General features: G+C 34.6%; 1 pseudogene; it reads left to right on the plus strand.

Moving 5' to 3' along the window:
* Window positions 1–5,612: 5,612 nt before the first annotated feature.
* Window positions 5,613–13,735, plus strand: LOC120120570 (annotated as a pseudogene).
* Window positions 13,736–18,128: the final 4,393 nt, after the last annotated feature.

The following is an 18,128-nucleotide window of genomic DNA, read 5'->3' on the forward strand; positions in this document are numbered from 1 at the left end:
GTAATTTGAAATAAATCCTTATACTTTTTAACATTTACATAACAAGAGCAAATTTGCTTGTGATGTGTTTTGGTACGTCACTTTAGTGGTAGGTTGCCGTATGCAATATGCGCTGTAGAATTTTTCTAAAAAAATTATTTAAAAAATAAAACTTTTAAAAGTTAAACGGTTAAAAATAAAATAAAATGGCAAGTCTGAAGACTTTTTTTTATCATTGGACCATAATAATAATAAAACAAAGGGTAAACTATATATTTAGTCACCCAACTATCACTTTGATTCTATTATGGTCACTCAACTATTTTTTTTCAAAATCATCACTAATGTTACATTCTAGTTTCATTTTGATCACCCGCTGTTAAAAATTTAACAAAATTGTTGACAAAATATTTAAAAAAAAATTCAATGATGACGTGACATTACCTTATGGTGACACATCAACAACAACAACAACAACAAAACCCAATTCCCATATGTATGGGGTAAGGGGGAGGTAGGGTAGTAGGCTGCCCCCAACGCCAGGTTGAGAATAGCTTCCGTGAAAGACCTCCGGCAGTCAGAAAATTAAAAATATAGATAAAATGCAATGCATGTATAAATAATTACATAAATACATAGTTAAACAGTATTCATATGCAGTCATTAATATCATATGTGCTTCTGTAATGGGGAGTAATCCCTGCAAAATAATCCCTGCGAAAGAGTCTCTGCATATAGACAGAAACCTAAGACCCGGCTAAAAATAACATAGGAAACATGATGAGAATGATACACATGAGACAACGATAGTAAGCCCAGTTCTAATATTTCATAAATACCAATAACAGAAAAGTATAAAAAGTAAAAGTCAAGGAAATAACTACAAATGCATTTAAAAGAAGACAAAGATGATACACCCTATAGATGTGACCCACACTACTCGACTACCCTAGTCTTAAGCCTCCATAATTTCCTATCATAGGTCATGTCTTCGGTAAGGCCTAAATCCCTCAAATCAGATCTCAAGCAGTCATCCCACTTCCGCCTTGGTCGTCCTTTCCTTCTGGCACCGTCGACTGTAATCGACTCTACCCTCCTGACCGCATCCGACGGTAGTCGCCTAAGGACGTGTCCAAACCACCGTAGTCTTCCCTCCCTCATTTTTTCGGAAACAGACATCACCCCTAAGGACATCCTAATAGCAGAGTTTGTCGTCATATCCCACAGAGTCCTACCACATGTCCATCGAAGCATTCTCATTTCTGCGGCCTCTATCCTCCTAACGTGATCCTTCTTGGGTGCCCAACATTCTGATCCATACAACAGCGCTGGTCTTATTGCCATTCTATAAAATTTTCCCTTAAGTTTTAGAGGCACCTTCTTGTCACACAAAACTCCAGTAGCAGCCCTCCACTTTAGCCATCCCGCCTTTATACGGTGTGTAACGTCATCATCTACACCCCCATCTTTATGTATCATAGACCCTAAGTACTTGAAACAATCCTTTGAGGGAAGAACGTGTCCTTCGATGCATACTTCTACATTTTCATCATTTTGGTTCCCACTGAAGTTTGAACATAAATACTCTGTCTTTTCAATATTGATCCTTAAACCTTTTTCTTCCAAAGCAGTCTTCCAGGTAGCCAGTCTGCTATTCAACTCAGATTTTGTTTCAGCCACTAAGACAATGTCGTCAGCGAAAAGCATACACCAAGGTACACCGTCTGGTGTCGCACAATAGATGTCGTCCATAATCAAGGCGAAGATGTAAGGGCTAAGAGCCGACCCCTGGTGGAGTCCGATTTCCACCGGGAATGCCTCGGTGTCGCCAACTGTAGTCCTGACGTAAGTAGTAGATCTACAGTACATATCACGAATCGTCCGGATATAAGCAGTTGGTATCCGTCTCGTTTCCAAAGTCTTCCATATCGTATCGCGAGGAACGCTATCATAGGCCTTCTCAAGGTCAATGAACGCCATGTGGAGATCTCTAGACTTTTCCCTATATTTCTCCATAAGCCGTCGAAGTAGATGAATCGCCTCCGTGGTAGACCTGTTTGGCATAAAGCCAAATTGGTTTTCCGAAACCCTAGTGACTTGTCTCAACCTAGACTCTATCACCCTTTCCCATAGCTTCATGGTATGGCTGAGTAGTTTAATACCTCTGTAGTTACCACAACGTTGGGGATCTCCTTTATTTTTATAAATTGGTATCACCGTAGACTCTCTCCACTCCTCTGGCATCTTGGCAGTCTCTAAAATAATATTAAAGATGTTGGTCAACCACTTAACTCCCTCATCTCCTAAGGCTAACCACACAGTGATAGGAATTTGATCAGGACCGACAGCTTTCTCCCTTCCCATCTTTCTAAGAGCCATTTTGACTTCCTCAAACCCAATCCTACTTGTAGGGCAGTCATTGGCCGTAGTATGATGGTCGGCTGACCCAACAACGATATTATCTCTACATGGAGAGGCACCGTCATTAAATAAGCCAAAGAAGTAACTACCCCAAACCCTCTTAATATCATGTTCTTTCGTTAAAAGAACACCATTGTTGTCCTTAATAAACCTAATGTTACCTAGATCTTTTTTCCTAGTCTCCCTAGATTTTGAAAGTCTGAATATGCCATTTTGTCCTTCCTTAGTGTCTAATCTCTTGTACATTTCCTCATATGCCTTATCCTTTGCTTTAGCTACCGTTTTCTTGGCTTCCCGCTTTGCCTCCTGGTATCTTTGTTTAGCTCCCGACCTTTCTTCGTCGTCATTGCATTGAAGAAACTCCTTGAAGCAAGTTTGTTTTGTCTTCACCTTAGTTTGGACTTCGTCGTTCCACCACCACGATTCTTTATGTTCCTTGGCCTTCCCCGTCGACAACCCAAGGGTTTTTTTGCCCACCTCTCTGATGGAATTTGCCATATTTTTCCATAACATATCTGCGTTATTTGAGTTTGTAGTTTCAAAACCTGTATTAGACAAAAGCTTACTCCTAAAGTCATCAGTTGTCGCTCCATGTAAGTTCTTCCAGAGGATCCTAGGTTTACCCAGTTTAGCCCTCCTATGCGTGCTCCGCCCGTTGGGTACGCGGAACACCAAAACCAACAATTTGTGTTGTGATGTACATGCCTCTTCAGGGAACACCTTACAGTCAATGCAAGCCCATCGTTCCCGATTTCTAACCAAGATGTAGTCGATTTGGGTACAATGTCCCCCACTGTGAAACGTAATCAAGTTCACATCTCTTTTATTAAATAAGGAGTTAGTGATCACTAAGTCGTGAGCAGTAGCAAAATCAAGCAACGTACGCCCCTCATCATTCCTGTTACCATAACCGAAACCTCCATGAACACCGTTATACCCGTCGATTGCACTACCTATATGGCCGTTGAAGTCTCCCCTATGAAAACTCTTTGGTCCTCCGGGATGCTCCTAAGTACAATATCTAACTGATCCCAGAAGCAACGTTTCTCCCCCTCCCCTAGGCCAACGTGTGGAGCGTACACTGAAAGGACATTAACCACTTCCGCTTCTATAATAACCTTAATCATCATGATCCTATCCCGGTATCTACAAACTTCAACAACATTTTCCTTGAGACTAGAGGATACCAAGATACCCACCCCATTTCTAGCGTTATCTACTCCTGAATACCACAACTTGTACCCATTACACTCTCTGGCGCGAGCCCCTTTCCACCTAGTCTCTGAATACATGCAAAATCTATTTTCCTATTACTAAGTACGTCGGTCAGCTCCAGCAGCCTAGCATTTAATGTGCCTACATTTAACGAACAAACTCTAAGTCTAGTCTCATTGACACCACTCCGTTGAGCCCTCCCCCTATACGCCCTATGGGATCTAAAAGAATGACATGACCTCACGTAATCATCTATAATCGAAGCTATGTGGGACTATGAAAAGAATATCCAAAGAAGAAACCTTTCTGAAAATCCTCAGACCCGAAAATGCAACACCCAAAAAGCAAAAACAGTTTATAAATATTTATAACAGATATACTCAATTTGAAATATAAATAATGATATAAGATACTAGAGGTATAGGACAATGAAAAAACAATGATCTAGTAACTCCTACCCAGAGCAATATAGCAAAATATAGATCCAGTAGTGCCTTATAATGATTTTTAATTTAATATCAAGTAATATAAATATGATTATAATAGTGTAGTAAGTGATAATTCCAAAAATAAAAATACTAAACAATCACATAGATACACCTACTATTAATACAGAATCAAAACTAGTCGTAAAAGTAGCATAATACGTTTAAATATCTGGCCAACTACTATATGTACCTGACCGGCAAGTAAGAAGTAGTTGCTATTTTTTGGCGGGATTATTTTCCGACGAAGGTTCTGCTGTGGAACTTTAATGGGGTAGCCGGAGTCACCTGTAGAGATCACCGGTGGAATATGGTTGCGGTAACGTTCACCTGCAAAAAGCAAAAGTAACTCCAACGAATATCGGGAGAGAGAGAAGGTTCCACACTTTCCTTTCTGGATCTCCAGCTTCCGAGAAACGAAAATCAGGTGAGTGAAAGAGTAGATCTGAGGATTTGCGGAGCTAAAAGCAAAGGAAGAAAGCAAAAGGATAAGCGTAGGTGGGAAGCGAAAGTAGATCCCAGTCCCGGCCTAGAAGTTCCTCCTTTTATGCGATATTTGTCTGCGTTTGTGGAAGCAAGCAGAACCCAGATAAAAAAAACTAAAACCTAGGCTCTCTCCCTTATGGTGACACATCAATATCACAATTATGTTTATAACTATGAGTGACCAAAATGAAACCAAAGTGTAACTTTAATGAAGATTTTGAAAAAAAATAGTTGGATGACCAAGTCGGAACCAAAGTAATAGTTAGGTGACTAATAAGTAATTTACCCTGAAAAGAAAAGAGGGTAAACTACACATTTAGTACCTAAACTATTTTTTTTTTGTTTTGGTACCTAAACTTTATTTTTTTAAATCATACCTAACGTTTAGTTTAAGTTTCATACTCCGTCTTTAAAAACTTAACTGATGATATGACATTTTAAAAAAATTTCAACGATGACATGATATTATCTTATGGTGACACATCAACATCACAATTAAACTTTTAATGGCAGGTTACTAAAATGAAACAAAAAAATAACATTGACGATGATTTTGAAAGAAAAATTAAAGTTTGGGTACAAAAACGAAATCAAATCAATAGTTGGATAACTAAACACGTAGTTTATCCTAAAAAGAAAGTAATAGCAAAAAGACGACGACAGATGCGATTATATCGTATCCTGATTGATCTCATGGCTCATGCAACGAATGATATCGTACCATCTCCAGGCTTTCATCTTTCAGAAATCTCCAACAACTTTGAACTTTCCAATTATTAACCTAAGAAAACGCCATGGATCTGGCCCCTGAAGAGCTTCAATTTCTTTGCATCCCAGACATCCTTAGAGAATCTGTTTCAATCAGAGTTTTAAAACACGGTCAGCGACTGCGATTTCGGCCGTGATATAGCGGTTTCACCGCTGTTCGAGTTATCCGCGACGGCCGCAATAACACCCGCGACGGCCGCAATCACAGTAAATTCGAAATAACCGAAAACGCGACCGCGATTTGAAATCCTGATTTCAATCCCTCAAAAATCCCCCAAAGCCTTCAATCTCATTACCTTGGTTCTCATTTTCCCTCTCTCTTTCGCCATTCTAGTTCACTCCCTTTTCACCCACCCGATCCTAAATCAACTCGAATCCCACCCATTAGCCGACTCTTCCCAGACCCGTCACGAGTGGACTCTCCTTTTAACCTCATATTCCTCTTTGGTTTCTTCCTTTTATCAACAGCCGCCGTCGTTTTCACAGTCGCATCTCTCTACACCTCAAAGGCGGTCTCTTTCTCTTCCACGATCTCCGCCATACCAAAGGTGTTTAAACGCCTCTTCATAACCTTCGGATGGATTGCTCTCTTGATGTTTGTTTACAATGGCTTGATGATCGCCTTCTTGTTCATGTTCTTCATCGTCGTTAATACCCAGAACGTCGTTTTATCATTCTTGGCATTCATGGTGATCTTGGTCCTTTTCTTGGGTGTTCACGTTTACATCATGGCGCTATGGCATTTGGCCAGTGTGGTATCGGTGCTTGAACCCATTTATGGGCTCGTAGCAATGAAGAAGAGCTACGAGTTGTTGAAAGGGAGGGTCAACATGGCCTGCATTTTGGTGTTTGGGTATTTGGCGATCTGCGCCGTGATCAGCGGTACCTTTGGAACCGTGGTGGTGCATGGAGGGGAACGTTATGGGATTTTTTGGAGGATTTTGGTGGGGGGATTTTTGGTTGGAGTTTTGGTGATTGTGAACCTTGTTGGCTTGTTGGTGCAGAGTGTATTTTACTATGTCTGTAAGAGTTATCATCATCAGGGGATCGATAAAAGTGCTTTGCATGATCATCTTGGTGGGTATCTTGGGGAGTATGTGCCTCTCAAGAGCAGCATTCAAATGGAGAATTTGGATACTTGATTGTCAAGGAAACTTTTTTTATTCTATGAAATAGTATGTGGGATCCTAAACCCATTACTGCTCTTTCATAGGCATAACACATTGGATGATAAAACTTGTATGCTAGATTGCAAAGCATGTGATATCTTATTGTTCTTTCATTTTACCTTAGTTAAATATGTGTTATGCCTATGAAAATATCTTTTGAAAACTTATGTTATATTTTGACTCAAATTATAATTGATAATTAAGTTAGATTTTACTGTAATTATTTTAGGCAAGAATTCTTGGTGACCAAAGATTTAGTTATATAAATAGAAATAATATATTAAACTAATGTGATAGAATTATTTTGGAGAGATGTAATCTTTTTTATGCAACTTTTGGGGGTTTTGTAGGGATTGAGAAAGAGATAATTATTTTGGAGAGATGTAATTTTTTTTGGGATCTATGTAACTTTTGGGGTTTATATTGCAAAGTTAGTTGTGTAAGGATTGAGAGAGTCTTTGGGATACACCGGATTGTGGGATACATGTAATATCATGTATGTTCACTCTTCGTGTTCTCTACATCTATAATATATTATTATTCTTCTCATCCGTGGAGGTAGGCAATGTCAAATTACGTTAAATCTCGTCTCTTATGCATATCTTATTTTATGTTGATGTCGCTTTGATTATTTTTCCGCTTACAAATTCTAACAACTACACTAAACACCCACCAATAAAGATATCTGAAGTTACCACATCATCTTCGGAGTTTATGCTCTCCGGTCTTTGACATGACCTCTGACATTATTAAATATGTTTGAATTCTATAAATGCTTTCATATTTTGATCAAGAAAGGAAAATTTCTAAAGTAATGGTTGTTTCAGGGAACTAATGTGGCACACTAAGTCCATCTTATAACAAATCGAGTTCAAGGTGTTACATATAAATAGAATTTTTCATTTTAAAATGTCACTTACATAACAGTTGGTTGGTTAGTTTTTATACTTATGTAAATGTTATGGTGGCATGATATCATGATGGTCTTATGGGTGTATGTTAAAGTCGGTATGCATAATACGAAAATGAAGTTGTGACCTATTGTCCTAATTGGAGAAATGTTGCATAAGAGAAAGATGGAGACAGATTTGGTCAAATAGACTTATAATTATGCTTGAAAGTTGTTTCTAAAGTTCACATTGAAGTTTGATAAGTTTTAGAGGCTGTATGGGCTTAATTACATATTAGAGATCAAAACAATCCATTTTTTTTTGCATATTGGTCCTCTTAGGACATATGTGTTTAAGTCTTCATATAGGTAATATCTTGGGAAGATAATAGATTTTCTCATGGAGTTATATATGAATTTGAAGAGTGAAATGCATTCTAATACTTTAGAGATTTTCTAAATAGCTTTTGATGCATGTAAAGTTTGTCAAAATTTCAAATTTGTAATTGTATGGTGTAGTATATTAATATTATTCTGGTGGTATCAATATTGATCATTATTAGATTATTTTTAGTTTTGTGAAACTCATTTTAATACTGATACCTCAATGTTGGTATCGATATCCAAAAAATTTATTCATATTTGTTATATTTTTGAAACTTAGAATGGAATCAATACTTTTAGATTAGTATCAATACTCAATCATTTGAGTCAATTTCTTATAATATTAAGTCTTATTTTCGTATTGATACCATAGGTTTGGTATTGATACCCATGAGGCTTGTAATTGTTTCTTGTCTATCAATAAAGCCGAGCATATAGCTTTTTTACTCTTTGTTTAATAATGGTATTGTTGTATACATAGAGATAGTACTTGATGCAGTGGTTTATATGTTTTGTTGTGACATCATGTACACATCTAGTCATTCGGCTTGATATAGGTGTTAAAGAGGTAGATTCGATTGAGAAAATCGAATTACTATAAATTATTATATGTGTTATCTTATTTTCGATTGATCGATTAAACTAACACAAATACAATTTATTGAGTAATTTAAGAAATACACTATTTCTTTTTGGTATCTTCTTATCTACTAACGATTGCAAACAGAAAGGAATACGAGGAAATAAAGATGAACAGATTGACCGGTTGACCAGATGTGCTTGCTCCACTCTGCAAGAGTGTAACACCCATTTCCCATATACATTTTCGTACACGAGTCACATATGTCACCTGACTTTTGAAATATTTTCGGTACTTAAAAATCAGTAAAATTTTCGTTTTCTTTAGATAAAACCATTTAAATATATAGTTTATAAGACATTCTTCAATTATATATATATATATATATATATATATATATACTAAACACGTCTACTCCAATTTGCAATACTAGTTCTTATTATCCATATTTAAAATCATTATATGACAATTCAATTAATCTATTACAAACCAGTTTCCAAAATATTTAAATAGAGCTAATAGGACATTCATAAGTACATGCCACTAAACTGAGTCAAAATTTCATCAGAGGATGTCTTACTGATATTGTAGTATATTCCTTGATGCTTGGATATTGCTCTGTACTCTACTTCTAATCATGACTTTTACCTACATGTGAAAATCAATCACACGCTAAGTATTCACTTAGTGAGGCATAATAATAATGAAGTGAAATAAAAACATAAGTATATCATAAATACCAAAATACAAATTTACTTAAATAAATCATAATAATACATAAAGTTGGCTTGGTAAACCAAGTTTCTTTCACATAACCTACGAAACCATATTTAGTATGCCCAACATACTTATCAATCATTATTTATCTATATTATTCTTTTATTTGCACAATATATGTTGAATGAGAATGCATGGTACATGAATTGACACCTAAGTACCCATATTGAAATTCACAAACTCATTTTTAAATCATCGGGATGCACATATAGTGCTGATACGGTCATTCACAAACTCATTGTGAATTACGTAGGTTGCACACATAGTGCCAATACGAAAATTCATAAACTCATTATGAATTTCATCAGGTTGCACACATAGTGCCAATACGGAAATTCATAAACTAATTATGAATTTCGTGGGGTTGTACACATAGTGCCAATACGGAAATTCATAAACTCATTATGAATTTCGTGGGGTTGCACACATAGTGCCAATACGAAAATTCATAAACTTATTATGAATTTCGTGGGGTTGTACACATAGCGCTAATACAGAAATTCATAAACTCATTATAAATTTTGTGAGGTTGCACACATAGTGCCAATATGGAAATTCATAAACTCATTATGAATTTCAAGGGGTTACACATATAGTGCCAATACGGAAATTCATAAACTCATTATGAATTTCGTGGGGTTGCACACATAGTAACAATACGGAAATTCATAAACTCATTATGAATTTCTTGGGGTTGCACATATAGTTCCAATATGGAAATTCATAAACTCATTATGAATTTTGTGGGGTTGTACACATATATATTAAACAAAAAACATCTGTGACTATCATTGTAACACCCACAACCCGTATCCGACCCGAATACGAATCCGAGGTGTCACATTGACTTTTCAAATCATTTACTTTCAAAATATAGTTGAAAATTTAAAAATTTTGTTTACATCAAACTGGTGGAACCCTTTAATGCAAATATTTATAGAAATTTAAACTATAATTGAACACAAAGCTTATAAATTTACATAAGTACAATAAAGTGCTTTTACAAAATCGGATCAGAGCATATACAATTCAACATTTAACTACATGCCAACCAAATTTAATACAACAAAGCACATACTGTAAACTCTTTTCTGATCTGATCTTCGAAGGAAATATTATGTCCCGACTCCTAGCTTTGATCTTCTTGCTTCTTTGCACCTACGTGTGAAACACTCATACGCTAAGTCTTTGACTTAGTGAGGCATATAATTCATAAATAAAACCTTAAAACATGTAATCACACAATTAACTTTTATAAACATCATAAGTACATAAACTATCATACACTTCACCAAGCAAGAACATGTAACATTATGCACTGTTCATTCATTTTATTTCTTTTAATAGCCCATGGTACATTATTGAGAAATTAAGGTATATGAGTGCATTGAGGTTGTGCACTAATGCTGTCACCATAGCTCGTATAAATTGCAACGAAGTGCCATGTAGAATATGCACCAAAGTGCCACATAGAAATATCCCATAGGACCACATAGATATATCCCGAAAAACAGTGTAGAAATTTCCCGAAGGACCACATAGAATTGTCCCAAAGGACCGCGTAGAACCCTCGACTCTTGGTATGCTAATTTTACCATTAACCCTCATATCACATACTTTTGGGCTTTATCATTTATAACAGTTCACATAACTTATATCACATATGCATGTAATAATATAGCTCATTGTCACATAGTTTATATCACATTTTCATATAATCATATAGGTCATATAACACGTAGTATTAAATGTAACACATAGCTCATGTATGTCAATGCACATAACATATATACATATGCTTGTACTTATGTACACATGGAAACCATATCAACAAGATAATTATATTCACGAATATTATGCAATCAAAACATTGAAAATAGACTCATAGCAAGTCTTCTTTCCATATGATCATATTTCATATTAGTATGACTCACCTTGGCCTCACTTAGTCAAAGCAACACTTATAACTCTTAAACACTCTAATGACTTTGAATCATCCAAAACCTGTCCTCATTCTCTATGTACACAAAGATACAATCTATATGAATGTCGGAGTTCATATTACTATTAATCAATCCTTAATAACTTAAGCTTAAACAAAACACTTAATTCCCCAATTTATTCTGAATAGTATCGGTACCCAGGTCCAGTATTGATACTTCCTTACCATGGTATCAATACTATACTTCGGTATTGTTGAGTTAATCAATCGACAAATCAGCCAAGAGGGGGGGTGAATTGGTAATAAAAATTTTGGTAGAAGCTTTTGCAGAAAATAGAAAATAATTGCACAGCGATTTAGAGTGGTTCGATTTTCTCAACCAAAGTCTACGTCCACTACCTTAGCTATCCACACTAAGGATTTTCCACAAATTCACTAATTTGTCTTTCTTTTGAGAACAAAGAGTAACCTTACAAATCCCTTAAGAATTATACCCCAAATTCTTGAGAACACTCTCTCCCAAAGAGAACAATACAAATTTCACAAACTTATAGAAAAACCTCATAAGGAAAGATGTTTGTACAATTCTAGAACAAAGAAAGAACACTCAAAGATGAATAAAATTGAGCACAATAAGTATTCTTGAAAACAAAAAGAATATTGAATGAAAATTTGGCTTGAAATACTCAAACTTGAGGTTTGATGCTTTCTCTTTGATTCTCTAGCTTCTCTTCTTAATTGTTGTTGATCAATGGCTTCTAAGCTTGTTTAAATACACCTTGGATCACTTTTGAACGTTGGGGATCATTGGTGAAGTCAATAGAGCCGTTATTGTGTAATTATCATTTAAAAATCTGGTTGGGAGCGTAGGTGTATTGATACACACTAAGGGTGCATCGATACACTATGTGTAAAATTCAAATATTTCGACCGTTATAAGACCTTGTGCATCAGTACACTTGGGGTGCATCGGTATACTAATTACATTCGATGTTTCAAAAGAGCCAAAAGTGTATCGATGCATGATCAGTGCATCGGTACATAAAATGCATTCGATATTTCAATAAAATCAAGAGTGCATCGATGCATGGCTATGCATCGGTACACAAAATGCATCGAAATAGGGTGTGCATCGATACATCAAATAGTGCATCTGTACAACCCTATATAAAATTGATTTTTGGCTCAATTTTGGTTCAAAATACTTTGTAAAAATTTTATCAAACATATTTTAAGTTTAAAACACAATTTTACACTTTAGCAAGGATTGAAATTTACCTTTGAAAAACTTGGAGTAATATTTTGATATTCGAATGACTTAATCGAATATACTTTAAAAATGATTATAAAATCTTAAAATTCAATAACACTTAATTTGTTATATTGAAACATCAAAATGTTTTTAACAATCTCACCCTTTTTGATATAACAAAACATTTAAGAAATTTTAAGATTTTCTTTGAAAATCATTTTTGAAACCAACTTTTGATATTACTCCCCCTTACTATATTCTCCCCCTTTTTGTTAAATCAAAAAGACTCTATAAAACATTTTTAAACAAGGTTTTGAAAATTTTAGCCAATTGACATTTAGATAAAGCATAAGCTGCTAAGATCACAATCAAGAGAAAGATTAACCATTAGTTCCATAAATCAATATTCATAAATAATATGCAATGGTAATTGGTCATATTCTGCTATGATGCAAAAATTAATAATCATTAAGCTCAAATTCAAACCAAATATAAGCATTCAAATTCAAACATCCAAAATAAAATTTAAACATCCAAAATATATCAATCCAAAAACATCCAAAATGTTGATACCAATAAATCCTAAGTTCAATCTAATAAGAACTAAGCAAGGCAAGGTCTAATCATCCATAGGAGGATCGGGAGGAGATAGATATGCCCATATATTAGCCACATCATGTGTAAGCGCATTGAGTCTATCATCCACAACATTGAATCGATTATCCATTGCTTCTCGGTTAGCCGAATCTCTCATTGATTCTCCAATTATTGAGTCTCCATAGCAGTCAAGTGGGACTCTAATGATGCAAACCTCATATCCAATATCTCCATAAATGAGCTAAAGTATAGAGGCATTGGATCCTCTTGCCGTGCCAGCTCGTCCTCGGGTACGTGATCTTCGATATCTTGAAATAACTCTTGAAGTTCTGGATCATCGTCCGCTATCGGTGCCGGAGGAACTTGTGAAGAGCTAGCTCCCGATGTTTTCTCAATGGATCGAACCCATTGGTCATTTTCCTTCTTCCATCCCAATTTCTTTAAAGATGTGAGATTTATTTGGTTATGGAGAGGGATAGGAATATCAAGCATGACCCTAAGCCCGAGTTTGATAAACAAATTACTAAGGAGACAACCGTAAACTAAAATTTCTACATTTTTGGATGGGACAACGTTTACGGTATCTACTAATTCACCGAAAATGATCTGTGGCAAATTTATTTTATTGTTATGTTGGATACAATGTATGCACAATAAATATAAGACCCTAAGAGATGAGTACCTAGCTCCAGATGGTCTAAACCACCAAGAGATCATCAAGTGAAGGAATTGCTCGTGATGAGTTCTGAAGGTACTAGCACTATCCTTAGGCTTATAAGGTGTAGCCACCATCTCTTTCTCGTTATCTAAACCTAAGTTATCTAACCCAAAGTTGGTAGCGATTGTGTTAGAGTTAATATAAAGGAATTAACCTAAAAGATAAGATCGAATCCCTATGGTTTCAGTTTGACGCTTGTTTGGACACAGACCGCATTGGAGTAGAAAATGCGGACTAGTTGATGATAAACAATCGGTTTAAGGTGAAAAAGTTTATCAAATTTCCAGGATTTAAGGGTAGGAAGACATTCAAAATTCATATCGACCATAGCTTGAAGTGAGATGATACGCACTTCCCGGATTTTATATGATTGAAAAGAATTCATGTACCTATGGTAAAGGTTCTAACTATGATTGGGTTGGTTAAAACATGAATTGAGAATGGTCATATTTGGATCATTAGGGTTTGGATTTGGATTGGGTGGAGGAATAGGAGGTTGGTTTTGACTCGAACGACTGCAGGATGTCCTAGGGCATTTAGACATGATTAAAGATTGGAACTGGTAAGGTAACTTGCAATTTTGAAACACATGTATGCAATATAATCAATCACAAAACTCAATAAGTGTCCGCAATATTCAAGGTTCTCTAAAATAATCCTAATAGGCAAAATTTGAAAACTAATTTTGAAAAACGATGTTTGAAAATCAATATATAGTTTTGAAAACAACATAATTAAATCAAAAACATTAAATTTTAAAATCAAAACAATTTTTTTTATTTCGAAAATTCCAAAATATTTTGAAAAATTGTGTTTTTTTTTATGAAATTAGTTGTAAAATCTAGTTTAGAAACATCATATAATCATTGCCCGATATAAAGTTCAACCTAGGACTAATTAAAACTAATCCTAAGTTCAAAAATCAATAAAACAAAGGTTTTTGAAATATTACCTTGAAAATTCGGATTTAGTGAGAATGTGATGATTTTTTGCACGAGTTTGATGATTCCAACAGGTTTAGAAGATAAAGAACTATTGAATTCCGACTATAGATTGAAGGTTTTGAGCAAATGGAGATTTGAGGTTGAGAAAGGAGGGAACGACGAGTGTTTTTGATAGAGAGGGTTTTGGAAAAATGAAGGAATTAGGGATTTAAAGCCTAAAACCCGACGGGTGTATTGATGCACAACAGAGTGTATCGACGCACATTCAAATAATCCACCACTGGACTTCATAGTGTATCGATGCATATTCAAGGGATGCATCATTACACTTTCATAGTGTATCGATGCATAATGCACAAAAATGTTAAAATCTATTTTAAACACTTAAAATACTAAATTAATTAGCTCTAGTGGTATTGGCAACTCAAAGATCGAAAATTAACAATGTTCAATTAAATAAAATCTATAATTAAATTTTATTTGAACATACAATTAATTTTCACTAAAGAATCATAAACTCCCCCTAATTATTAGCAAAGAATACAATCAAAAATATTATTTTTATAAGCATTTTTCAAAAATAATTAAAAGTGCTAAAATTATTTTAAACACTAAGTCAAGGTAGGTTAGTTAAACCTAATTCTCTCCTAAGTGTCCAAAATCTTTCTTTATCTAAAGGTTTTGTAAAAATATCCGCTAATTGATGCAAAGTATCAACATATTCTAGAACTATATCTCCTTTAGTAATATGATCTCTAATAAAATGATGTCTAATTTCAATATGCTTAGTTCTAAAGTGTTGGATGAGATTTTTAGTGAGAAAAATAACACTAGTATTGTCACACTTGATAGGTATGGTACTAACTTCAATTCCATAATCTAAAAGTTGTTGTTTCATCCATAAAACATGTGCACAACAACTACCTACTGAAATGTATTCCGCTTCAGTGGTAGATAATGCAACACAATTTTGTTTCTTTGAAAACCATGAAATCAACATATTTCCTAGAAATTGGTAAGTACCGGAGGTGCTTTTCCTACCTAATTTGCATCCTCCATAATCCACATCAGAAAAGGCATGCAAGCTAAAGCTAGAGTCTCTAGGATACCAAAGTCCTAAACTAGGAGTGTCCTTAATATATCTAAAGATTCTCTTAACGGCTAGTAGATGTGATTCCTTAGGACATGATTGAAATCTAGCACATAAGCAAACACTAAACATAATGTCCGGTCTACTTACGGTTAGATATAGCAAATAACCAATCATTGACCTATATAATTTAACATCCACACATTTACCTCCATCATCTTTGTCAAGCTTTGTTGATGAGCTCATTGGAGTGACATGAGGTTTCCCATTTTCCAATCCAAATTTCTTGAGCATATACTTGACGTATTTTGCTTGATTGATGAAGATGCCATCTTTTCTTTACTTGATTTGGTGTCCCAAAAAAAATGAGAGCTCCCCCATCATGCTCATCTCGAATTCACTCTGCATTAGCTTAGAAAATTCTTGGCAAAGAGCATCATTAGTAGAACCAAATATTATATCATCGACATAAATTTGAACCACTAATAAATCTTACTTTTATGCTTTAAAAACAATGTAGTGTCAACCTTCCCTTTTGAAAAACCTTTTCAATTAAAAAAATTGACAATCTTTCATACCAAGCTCTAGAAGCTCTCTTTAAACCATAAAGTGCTTTTGTTAATTTAAAAACATGATCCGAAAATTTTGAATCTTCAAATCCTGGAGGTTGTTCTACATACACTTCTTCTTTTATAAAACCATTTAAAAATGCACTTTTAACATTCATTTGATATAATTTAAATTCATTGAAACATGCAAATGCTAATAACATTCTAATTGCTTCCATCCTAGCTACGGGAGCGTATGTTTCATCATAGTCTATGCCCTCTTCTTGAGTATAGCCTTGAGCAACAAATCTAGCCTTGTTCCTCACTATATTACCACTTTCATCAAGCTTATTCCTAAATACCCGTCTAGTACCTACAGTAGATTTATTACTAGGCCTTTCAACTAATGTCCATACTTTACTTCTCTCAAATTGATTTAATTCTTCTTGCATAGCCATAATCCAATTTTCATCATCTAATGCCTCTTTGATATTATTAGGCTCTATGCATGAAATAAATGCAACATAATTACATATATTTCTAAGAGAAGATCGAGTTGTTACCCCTTTGGATGGATCACCTATTATCTCATCATCCTTGACATAGTTGTATTCTCTTGGGTAAGAGACTTCCCTTGATTCAATGGTTGGATTCTTGAGAACATCGTGAGTTTCTTCATCTTTCGTTTCTTCCTTTGATGATGGTTCTCCAACATCTTGTCTAACATCATTTGATTTTACAATACCTACGTCATCATCAACACAATAATCATTCCTCGGAAGGGGATTATCATCGAAAACATGTATAGACTCTTCTACAACTAAAGTTCATTTATTAAATACTCGATAAGCTTTAGAATTTAAGGAATAACCCAAAAAAATTCCTTCATCACTTTTAGCATCAAATTTGCCAAGATTTGTTTTACCGTTGTTTAAAACAAAACATCTACATCCAAAATGATGAAAATAACTAATGTTAGGCTTTTTATTTTTGAAAAGTTTATATGGAGTTTTCTTTAAAATTGGCCTAATTATTACTCGGTTTATAACATAACCAGAGGTATTTGTTGCTTCCGCCCAAAAATATTTTGGTAAATTGTTTTCACAAAGCATGGTTCTAACCATTTCTTCTAAAGTTTGATTTTTCCTCTCAACAACTCCATTTTGTTGAGTGGTTCTCGGAGCTGAAAAATTATGGCTAATACCATTAGAGTTACAAAATCAATAAATCCAAGATTTTCATATTCAGTACCATGATCACTCCTAACACTAGTTATGGAGTAACCTTTTTCATTTTGGATTACTTTTGAAAACGTGATCAATTTTCTAATGCTTCATCTTTAGTACTTAAAAATAGAACCCAAATATATATAGAATAGTCATCTACCAATACAAAGCAATATTGTTTTCCACCCAAGCTAATAGTCTTAATTGGCCCAAAAATATCTATATGGATCAATTGTAATACTCTACTAGTTGATACATCATTAATTGACTTAAAGGAAGCTCTTTGATGTTTTCCTTTAGCAAAAGCATCACAGATTTTATCTTTATCAAATTTTAGCTTTGGCAACCCTCTTACTAAATCTCCTTGAATTAGTCTTTGTAAAACACTCATGATAGTATGTCCTAGTCTCCTATGACATAACCAACTATCATGTTCATCCTTAGTAACTAGGCATAAATTAGTCATATTTATTGAATCTAGATGCACTATGTAAATGTTTCATATTCTATGACCAACAAGCATAATCCAATTAGATGCAATGTAAATGACTTTACAACCATTCGTTTCAAATAAGACATTGTATCCTTTATCAAAAAATTGACTAATACTTAATAGATTATGCTTTAACCCATTCACATATAAAACATCTTTAATTTG

Source organism: Hibiscus syriacus, unplaced genomic scaffold, assembly GCF_006381635.1.
Source record: "Hibiscus syriacus cultivar Baekdansim isolate YM2019G1 unplaced genomic scaffold, ASM638163v2 tig00110339_pilon, whole genome shotgun sequence".
Taxonomy (NCBI): domain Eukaryota; kingdom Viridiplantae; phylum Streptophyta; class Magnoliopsida; order Malvales; family Malvaceae; genus Hibiscus; species Hibiscus syriacus.